Source organism: Triticum dicoccoides, chromosome 2B, assembly GCF_002162155.2.
Source record: "Triticum dicoccoides isolate Atlit2015 ecotype Zavitan chromosome 2B, WEW_v2.0, whole genome shotgun sequence".
NCBI lineage: Eukaryota > Viridiplantae > Streptophyta > Magnoliopsida > Poales > Poaceae > Triticum > Triticum dicoccoides.
Window position 1 is genome coordinate 70,505,734 of NC_041383.1, and position 10,810 is coordinate 70,516,543.

The window sequence follows — 10,810 nt, forward strand, 5'->3', positions numbered from 1 at the left end:
TTGGGTGAATATGGACAGGCTTTGTTTCTCCGGTCGACTGAAATGCAGAGTATGAGGGAGGCTTTTTAGATCGCAACAAATCACACGGATCTACATTTTTCTTGTATTCCTCCATCTCTACCGCTGCCATCTATTCATCGGCAATTTTTGAGCCTTTTTTAAGGCATTCTTCTGCTCTCTGTCTATTTCCCGTGACTGTGATCACACCTCTGGGTCCGGGCATCTTCAACTTGAGATACACGTAACATGGTCGAGCCATGAAACGAGCATATGCGGGTCTGCCCAAAATAGCATGATAGGCACTGTGGAAATCCACCACCTCAAACATCAACTTCTCCTTGCGGTAATTCTTGGAATAACTGAAAATCACATCAAGAGCAATCTATCTGATGGACTTTGCCTTTTTTCCTGGGATGACACTCTGGAACTGCATGTTGCTCTCACTGAGTTTGGACATCGGAATGCCCATCCCTTGGAGGGTCTCAGCATACAGAATGTTCAAACCACTGCCACCATCCATAAGGACTTTAGTCAGTCGGGTGCCCCCAACGACTGGGCCGACCACTAACGCTTTCCGCCCAGGGGTAGCAACATCCGCTAGGTGATCAGACTGGTCGAATGTAATGGGATTCTTCGACCACTTCAAATACGCCCTAGTTGCCGGAGCAACTATGTTCACTTCTCTGTTGATCAATTTCAGTCAACTTTTTCTCTCGACATCAGCAAAAATCAACAAAGTAGCGTTGATATTGGGATAACCATCATCTTCTTATTTCTCTTCGTCCTTATCAGAGCCCTTCTCACTAGGCTGACCTTCTCAGAACTGTTGCATCAGGAGTCGACATTATCGAGTGGTATGCTTGGGCAGAATTAAGTTACCCTCTTCATCCTTTTTCGTGTGGATGTGATATGGCAGGTCTAGGACGTCCTGGTCTGTCTGATCCTTTACCTTCTTGGGCACCCATGGCCCCTTAGGTTTTCCCTTGAACTTTCCTTGGTTCAGAACTGCGACCTCGGTGGGACCTACAGGTTCAGCTTAACGTTTTTGTTTCCGACTGGTGTTGCCACCTCCAGCATCCTGGTCGACTGGTTTCCCTTTACCATTACAGAGTTGGTATTCTTCTTCGCCGTTTGCAGACCGAGTAGCTATTTCCATCATTCGGCTCAGAGACATGTCTCCGGACCGACCGAACTTCAGGATGAGCTCTCTGTACTGGACGCCCTTTTTGAAGGCGCAAAGTGCACACATTTTCCACCACATGGTGAAGGGTAGTCCATCTCTGGATGAAGTCTCTCAAAGTTTCATTCATCTTTTGAATGCAGTGTTGCAATTCAGTCATCCTAGCATGTCGCTTGCAGGTCCCCTCGAATGTCTTGATGAACACTCGTGCTAAATCTTCCCAACAGAAAATACTTCCAGGAGCCAACTGATTCAACCAAGCTCTGGCCGAACCCTCAAGCATCAACAGGAGAAGTTTCATGGCTACATCCTCGTTGCCCCCACCAATCTGTATATTCACCCGTAATCTTCTAGCCATGTGTTTCGCTTTGACTCACTGGTGAACTTGCTTACTCCGGCAGCTAATCTGAAGTTGGGAGGGATCTCAGCGGCTCGGATGGCTCTGCTAAAACACTCGGGCCCAGAAACAAATGCTCTGCCTCCAATCGGACGGTTTCTGCCTTGGCCTTCTCTAGTTGCCCTGCCCCTGTCGACTAAACCTTGCACGAGGAGTGATCTCGCATCGAACCCAGGCTCTCTTGGGTCGACTGGGACTCTCCGCGCGGCACCATACGGGTGCCTGTCTTCATATCACCGGGGCGCATATGACCCGCCTCTCGGAGGAGGCGTAGGCACTCAACAGCGGTCATCACGAGGATCAAACTTCCCGTGGCCCCGACCAAGGTATTGATCTTGGTGGTAACCATGATCTTCATGTTGTGGAGGCGATCTTGGGCTATGTGCCGACTGAACTATGTCCGCAACCACAGATCTGCTATAAATTCTATCGCACGACTGAGAAACAACCGAGTTTTGTTCTCCTGCCGGCCGGAGCAGCGCTCGAATCTGCAGCAAACCTCTACCAGCTTCTAAACATGACGTCTGGATTGACTTTGCTATGTGTGCTACTGTTGCAACATTTTGAACCGGAGTACGGTATACCTGAGGTTCAGGCAAAAACAGTTGTCGTGGCCGTCGACTGGATCCAGGGATCTACTGACGGGCGCATTCGTCGAGTGACTATTGGAGATTCTCCAGACACATTCGTTCGGCCAAGGTGGCTAAGCACGCAACCTCCAGGGCCCAAGCCTCAGAGGTCTCTCCAACGATGGGAGGCTGGAGCGCCTGAATGTTATGGCGATGCAACTCCTCCCTCTGCTCCATGGTGACGGCTTGGGGATAATACTCGTCATGATCGCGCGACGGGTCGCCGCTGCTGCCGCCGCCGCAACCACCAACACGACGGAATCCGGGTAGGCTGCATCGGGAGTCGACCATGAAGACTTCCTCCACAGGGTTGTTGCTCTTGCACTCGGAAAGAGTGTCCGAGTGACCGATCGGCAAGTCGAACGATCTGTAGAGGGATTCGTCGGGCTCGATTGCCGCGACTTAAGGGGTGGTTGACTGGCGAGCCACCGCATGCTTTACCCATTGTGGAGCCGCGAATGACTAGATCACTTGCGGCGGTGACCAGCGGGGAGCGAGGATGCTACGGGAACCGAATGATATTGGGTGAACGGCTGCCGCAGTAGGACGCTGCAAGCACTCGCGTAGAAGTGCGCTACCCCGCAGATGGGAAGGGCCTTGACATCGAGGGGGGCTTCTTGGAGCCAAGCAGAGTCATCGGCGACGAAGATGAGTGCGCCGAGACGGATCTCGCGGCCCAGGGCCAAACCACCGCCGGAAACCATGTTGACAGGGAACGAAATTCGCAACCGCACCGAACGTCGCTCAGACGCCAGCCCCATGGTGGGCGCCAACTGTCTTGGGAATGAGTCTGATAGTAAGAGTATAGGGTACATAGGAGGAGGCAAGGTCCTAGCTATGGCGAGGTTGTACACACGAGTTTACGAGTTCAGGCCCCTCTCGGAGGAGGTAAAAGTCCTACGTCTCGGTGCCACTGAGGCTTGTCGACTAGATATATGTTGAAGTTATAGGGGATGTGAACCCTTGTGCCAGAGGAGGGGGTGGCTTATATAGAGTGCGTCAGGCCCCTCCAGCCCTCGGTTACACAGGGTTCAATGTGAGTTAAGACAGGGGCGTTACTGGTAAGGCCTGCTATTAATGATCTTTATGACTATAGAGTAAATGCCTGATCATTGCCATCCTGTGGTGACTGTAGGCCTTTTGCACTCCGAGTGGTTTTTTGTATGATCGAGTGGAATTGGAATATCCGAGTGGAATCTTCCATCGAGTGGATTACACATCAGGGTGATTTCAGTCAGTATCTTATCTAGAACTTCCTATGTCTTTGAATTTAGGGCAGTGTCCTTGTGCAGGGTGTCTAGGTCAGGCCTATTACCCTACCCTAGGTACATGTCATCATCAACGAACGATTTGATAAACTGGACATCGGGAAGACTCGACCTAGAAAAAACGCAGCGAAACGGGCTGCCAACATGCCATGATAAATGTGTCTACAATACTGAAGCCAAACTGGCCAACAAAAAGATGTGCAACAAAACAAATAGTCACCAGGGAGGCGAAGGATCGAGCGCTTGAATGAAAATAACAGACACTAAATTGAATCGTGGCAAACTTAGATGAGACATCATTTCATATGAAAAATATATATATGAATTTAGAAGGTGTTTTTATAAAAATATTCACAAAAATCTTATTCACAAACTTGAAAAAGGAAAAAAATAAGACAAAATGAAAAAAAATACAAACCGACACAAAAGGAAAAATGGAAAAAAAGAGAACAGGTAGAAATAATAGTGAAAAGAAAAAAATCTTAAAAAAAGAAAGTTGGTAATGAAGGAAAGAGAATGGAAGATGGAAGAGAGTGACAATAGAGAGTAAGAGGAAATCGATCAGCGCTCTTGGTTTACATGGGTTGGACGGTAGACTTACAAATATCGCAAGCCAACAGAAAATGAATCTATACCTACTTATAAAAGAAATAGCTATTCTTAGTCTGTTATGTTATTTTGTAGAAAATCCCCTGTTGTTTCTCACATTAAACCCGTGGTACATATCAAATGTTTTTTTATTACTCATATCTTCTAAACCGTAACTCCAAATTTAACATGCTATATATGAAATTTGATTAGAAAAATATATAGAATATGAATATGATGGTATTTTGGCTGTATACTATATAAAAAAACTATCTAGGGTGCAATCCTAATCAATACTGCATTATTTGTCTTTATTTCATATCGGTACTGATCCAGATTGTGAATGAACATCTCAGCAAAATCAGGATTGGAGAAGAAATTAAAGATCACTTGCCCGTTTCTTTGTACGTATTAAATCTACATGCAAGCTGTGTTTAAATATAAGACATGTGGAATCTTGAACTTGCGCTTTTGTAGGCAAAGACCATCTTTGTTTGGGCCGTAACTACAAATACTCAGATCATACACCATTTTTTAATTAAAAGCGTGTGGTACTCTTTTCTCCCATTGCAACGCACGGGCCCTTTTGCTAGTAAAAACAAAAAACAAGCCGAGCCCATCCTCACAACGGCTACATAGCAAGTTGGCAGACAAAAAACCAGAAGATTTCAAAACAATGACCGCAACAAAGCACACTACAAAACAATATGAATCGTAGTTGCACGAGATTTACACCATCAATAGATCAAACGGACAACAACTTAGGTATTTCACATCTAACACAAAGTTTTTTATTTACTTGATGAAAACAAAGACTGATGCAAGTCCACATGAGATGAAGAGAATCATAAGTTTTTATTATTTCTGGTGTTCATTTTATTGCCATGATTAAAGATGAATAGATCGGAAGTTTTTCGCAAAAAAAGAGAGTGAAGAATGCAAAAGATGGCAAATATGTTGTGTATTCCCATCTATTCCCTACAAATCTCGTAGCAGCCCGTTAGATAATGCAAAAGATAAAAGCAGACCCAAGCCCAAACGCAAGTACAACAGGCCACATCGAAAGGAACAAAAGCTACGTATGTGGTGTGTGGGATGATGAAGGAACGATACCGCAACGCGGCCAGCGATGCGAATCAGAGCGCACGAAAAAGCAAACAACAAAAAAGATCCAATGATGATGGACTTATATGTGAGATAGCTATTTCACATCTAAATGTGAAATAGCAAACCGGTCGATCGGGGTCTCCAAAGTAAGCAAAAAGGTTTTTTTAGCTTTTTGTCTCACAACAAAAAAAATCCAATGATGATGGACTTCTTTTTTGCAAAATGATGATGGACTTAGATGCGAGATAGCTATTTCACATCTAGATGTGAAATAGCAAACCCGCTTTTATATTGAAAAAACCAATTGTGTTTTACTTAGCTATTTAGAATGGTCAGATCAAACATTTCCTTGTACAGTTGTAATAACTTAAGAAGAAATTATGTATTGAAGTGGTCATCGTGCACCCCGAAGGTAAGAATGTTAAAATGCATGGCCATTCTACTTATGTTACTTATCTCTAGACCATTCCTTCTGATACAGTGTTCTATTCAAGAAGATGAAACTTTCGACATTTGTAGGTAGTCAATGAGCTTTGTGCGAGGTTTGCTCCCAAATTAAGCATAGGTATGTGAACTTCCAATATGTCTACCAATAGGGTTCAATAAGCATATAGTTGATTTTCGTACCATTGGTATAGTTTTGGTCTATCGTAGGCGAGTGAATTGCAATAAACCACGACATTGAAAGGTAGGTTTGCAGGACCACAAGTCTACGTAATTGTTCCCAAAAGCACTATTTTTTCCTAATTTTTTGCAAAAAGAACACTAGTCGGTCGGTTGGGTCATTTTAAGTCAGATTATGACATGTGAGCCTCGTTTTTGTCGACGTGTCAGCACTGTTGCTCCGTCCGAGCCGTCAGACAGCATTAGATGCTGTGCCCCGCACTGGTTCGAGCCGCTCGGGTCAAACACCCCCGAATCGGTGCAGCCCCCCCAGTCCTCATTCTCTCTCGGCCTTCTCCCTCTCTCTGCTCTCGCTCGTTCGCCGCCGCGTCGCCATGGTGTCCTGGTCTGATGACGACAACAACGAGAACTCTCACCAGTACGCCGACTCAGCTTCAGACGAGGGCATCATCACTACAAGAAATATGTCAACTTGTGACCACCACTATTGGTCACTTAATGGTCATTGTTTTACATTTGTGACTTTTTTGTGACAAAAAGAAGAAGGTCAAAAGCTGACCGTCGTAAACTGACATTAACGACCTTCTCTGTGAGAAGGTCGTAGACGTTTACGACCAAAATATGCCTACTGTTTTGTTTTGGTCACTAGCTGTCTGCCCAGGCCACGTAGGATCCGACGTGCCAATCTGACATGGCTAAATTGCGACCAATTGAAAAGGTCACTCACAAGATTCAGCCCGGTCCGATTGGGTGTTTTACATGGGCCAGGCCCAACAATTCAGCCAATTTATGAATTTTTTCCTTCATGTTTTTGAATTTTTTCCTTCATGTTTTTGGGTCTTTTCTATCATGGGCCCTTGCCTTTCCACATAGTTCGTTTCCTTTTTGTTTCTATTTTCTATTTGAGTCAAGGCCTGCTTATAGTACTTGAATAGCTTTTCAGCCCAGGTTATTTTTGTCCGTGGCATATTTGGGTCGTGGCCACTATCGGGTCCAGTAAGAACATTTTCTGGAGAATTTAATGTTCAAGTAAAATGTACGCAACATATTACAGGAAAATAACACATACACAGCAGATAAGATTTCATTTCACTCCTACAGCTCACTACATCACAGTACATGACAATCATTCAAAATAGGCTGCCACATGCCATGGAAGCAAAATAAACAGTACTGCTCTTGGAAGCAAAATAAACAGTACTAGGCAGTACTGTTTACTAGGCAGTAGACGAGTACATCTCATTTCAAATAAACAGTACTGCTCTTGGAAGCAAAATAGGCCGCCACACGCCATGGTGCACCATCTTACTCGATCTGGCCCAAGTAACCAGCAGCGCTGCTTGCTCCCTTGGCCCAGCTCCTTGCTGCCGAGGATGGATGAGACTCGGATGTGGAGCTCCCTGCACATGACATATTGTGTCAATGCTTGCAGCAATAGAAGGAACTCACATACCATAGAACTTGCACAGTAGTGTATCAATACCCCAAAGATTTGACTGAACTGAATTGTTATATAACCAAGTTAGAGCTGGCAGAAGTTGCAGGTAAATAAACATCCATAGAGCTAACATGTTGTATTTCTGTAGAAAGAAGCATCAACTCACTATTCTACACAAAAAGCTAGCCCATACATGCACAGACACCAGAACGGTACATAGAATGAAGCACCTACCCTGACATTTCAGGCATTCTAGTGTTTAGGAGATTTGACTTCCAGCAGAAAATTAAGTCTATCAACAATCCTAGCTAATAATAGCAAATTAAACTGTATACTACCAGGCAAGACACAAACTTCTAGTCCTGATATGAAGTGCAAGCATCTTCAGTAGTTGAATCTAACACATAGTCATATATCAACCAATAGTAAGGGGGGGAAAGAACAGGGAACGGCGAGGTTATAAATGATCTTCTTGAGCCTCTCAAGGTCATCCCTGAGCTTCATGTCGACGGCGTTGGAGACGACCTGGGAGAACCTCACGTCCTTGTAGTCCTTCTTCCTGTTCAGGAACCAGTCCGACATACACTAATTACATATTAATACAAAGGGCCAATAGCAGCCATGCTAAAATCCCTATGAATTTTCATAGGAAAGCTTTATAAGCATATGAAAGTTCCAATTTGATCAAAATTTCTACTAGACTACCAGCGTTACAATTTATTTAACACGATGACCACTGTCACAACATGATGTTTATATAATATCTTAAGTGATCTTAAATAACTAGCAACAAAGTCTACAACAACATCTTAGTAAATTAAATCACATACGGTTGTGGGACTATGATTAACCAAAACAGTGCAAATCAATCTATTATAAGACAAAATAATGCTCATTTAAGAAAATATCAGCACCAAGCACTCATTCAACTGCACCAAATTAACAGTACCATAATCTATATGGTTAATGTTCAAACACACATGTGAAATCATATTGTCAAATGCATGCACATATACCACTCATATCTTTGCAGCAGCATTTGCCCGCCATTTTACAAATAATCAAGCTACACAATATTACTATGTTATAAATCAGACATGGGTTAGACAGAGTAATGTTCTGTGTCAGGATCAGATTGCATGGCAGGACTACAGTATATAGGAGATCCATGGTTGGATAAAGCAATACTACTTCACAAGCAGAAGTAGACAACATCACTAAGAAGATAATCAGAACCAAGTTATTGTTGGACGACTGCACCTTGGTGTTGCTGTTGTCGAACTGCTTGATCAAGAAGTAGTTGTTCTTCTTCACGAGCTCCCAGACCGGAGACCCTGGAACGGTAGTCATTTCCCTTGGCCTACATCACCAAAACAACAACCAAAAGTCAGATCCTACAGCTAGCAACAAGCAAAAGGACGCACTAATCCTACAGAATGTGGAAACATTTAACCATTTGATGCAAAATTGTATGCTGATTGCAAGTAGAAACATGGGTTACAAAAAATATACAGCAGAAGCAACAGTGAAGCTTGAGCAGCTGTCAAAGGCCTGCCTACAAGGTACCAGAAAGGCACAGATTTTGACAGCACTATCAACATTAGCACTTTTCAATTTGTAAAGCATCAACTCGAGGAATACCAATATCATATTAACTGTATCACACAATAAAAATCCAGAACAAAGTCTGCAGCTCAGTTCCAAAGAACTGACTGAAGTGACTTGGAAACTGAAGTGATTGCCTAGAAATCCAAAGATCATCTAACAATCTCTAATGCAAACTTGTCTAGCTTAACTATAACAGAAATATCAACACTGTTCGCCAGATTCAAACTTAACTATAACAATCTTTTTTCTACTGCGTAGAAGCAAGTATCATTGCCTTATCAGCTAGTGAATGTCATTGGCTAATAATTGCAGAGCAAAATCATCATTTAACTGAACCAAATGATGTAGTATCAACGGATCCTTCTCATCAATTAACTGAACCAAATGTTTTTATACTTTTAAGGACAAGTGTCTCAATTATGATTTCTGTAGGGACTCAAAGAACCCTCTGATGTTCCTACAAAGAGCATGACGGAGAGCGAGAGAGAACACCTACCTATGACTGGGAGGATGGGAGTGGAAGAAGAATGAATCCCCATGAATCCAATCCAATCCAATCCCATCCAGGCCAGGGGAAGATGAATCGGACGTACGCATTCACCTTAGCCTTCGCAACCAATCAGAGTGTCCACTTGTCGAGGGGCATCCCAAACTTCACGCACACAACCAAGCAAACGGATCAGATGTGGATCGTCGACTTCGAGATGAAGAAAATCAAACAGAAGAAGAAGGGGATGCCGCAGATCAGATTCATACATACCCCTTCTTCCGTCCTCAAGGCCTATGTTGTGCCTCCAGCCTGCTGCGTGTATGGTCTCCGTGGCCGCCCTTCATGGTCGCGAGCAGGGAGGGGATGGAGGTAGAGACGACAGCTCGGTCGCCATGGCCGCGGCTCTGGAGGGGTGGAAGGAGGAGGGGATTGGATCAGATTGGCTAGGGTTGGGTGGAAGGGGACGCAGCGGTGGGAGAGGACGATGGTCGCGTGCGCGTCTCGACGGCGATGGGAGAGGAGGAGGGACGCGGCGGCAGGGCTGGGGTTGGGGAAGAGCAGGTCGTCATTAGCGGCGGCGGCGGCGGTGGGGCTGGGGCTGGGTGATAGGAATTTGGGTGGGTCTGCCACCGGGGCAGTCCCAGCTCGCCGCGGGGCCCGGAATCGCGCTGAGATCTCTGGCTCGGAGAAGAGAGAGAGAAAGAGCTCTGGACGGCAGGAAATCCCGTGTCAGATTCGGCAGGGGGAGCTCCAGACGGCAGGAGATCCGCCGGCGATTTGGCGGAGCGAGAGGAGGCGGGGATAGAGTGGAGCGAATGCAAGAGGGAATCTTCTTGGTGGAACGAGGGGGATTGGGGATTCAGCAAGGGAGATCGGTGCGCGTGGCCGTAGTGGGAGAGATTTTTGATGAGAAGAGGGGTCGGCCCTCGATGAGGAGGGAGATGGCACTAGAGGAGATGGTGGGAGCGGAGAGGAGGGGGAGAGGCCACCGGCGGCAAGGTTTGGGAGGGAGACGAGGGGAGGGATGGGATCGTGGTGGGTGGCGGCAGCGATGTGGGAGACGAGGGGAGCGAGATCTGGATCGAGCAAGGAGAGGGGGGCTGCTAGGGTTTGGGTTGTGTCGGGTTGAGAGGGGACCTGAGAGACGTTGGATCCGTCATATGTGGACAATCCAGATCGGCTAAGGAGGGTGATCCGTGTGAAGAGCTCTGATTGGTTCAGAAAAATTAAGATTTAGTATAATTTCTAAGTACTAAAACTAGGAAGGTTTTGTGAAGCAGCTATCAAAAATATTTTGCAAAATGGCACAACTAAAATTTTCTATCAATTTAGACCATATTTTCTGGATGATAGCCAGTTTGCATGCAATTTTTTATCTTTGTAGCTATTTTTAATCATTACACTACAAAAAAATACACTTCCGTGATGATACGTGTTTGTCACAGTAGGTCGCGTTTTTTGTCATGCATGTACATCCATGA

The 10,810-nt window shown here is 45.1% G+C and overlaps 1 long non-coding RNA gene across 1 annotated transcript; it reads right to left on the reverse strand.

Annotated features, from left to right (window-relative positions):
• Window positions 1–6,852: 6,852 nt before the first annotated feature.
• Window positions 6,853–10,427, reverse strand: LOC119362204. Its single transcript, XR_005173192.1, has 4 exons — window positions 9,600–10,427; window positions 9,336–9,491; window positions 8,492–8,591; window positions 6,853–7,790 (listed from the first exon to the last, which is right to left on the reverse strand). It is a non-coding gene; the product is annotated as an uncharacterized LOC119362204 (long non-coding RNA).
• Between the last annotated feature and the right edge of the window lie 383 nt (window positions 10,428–10,810).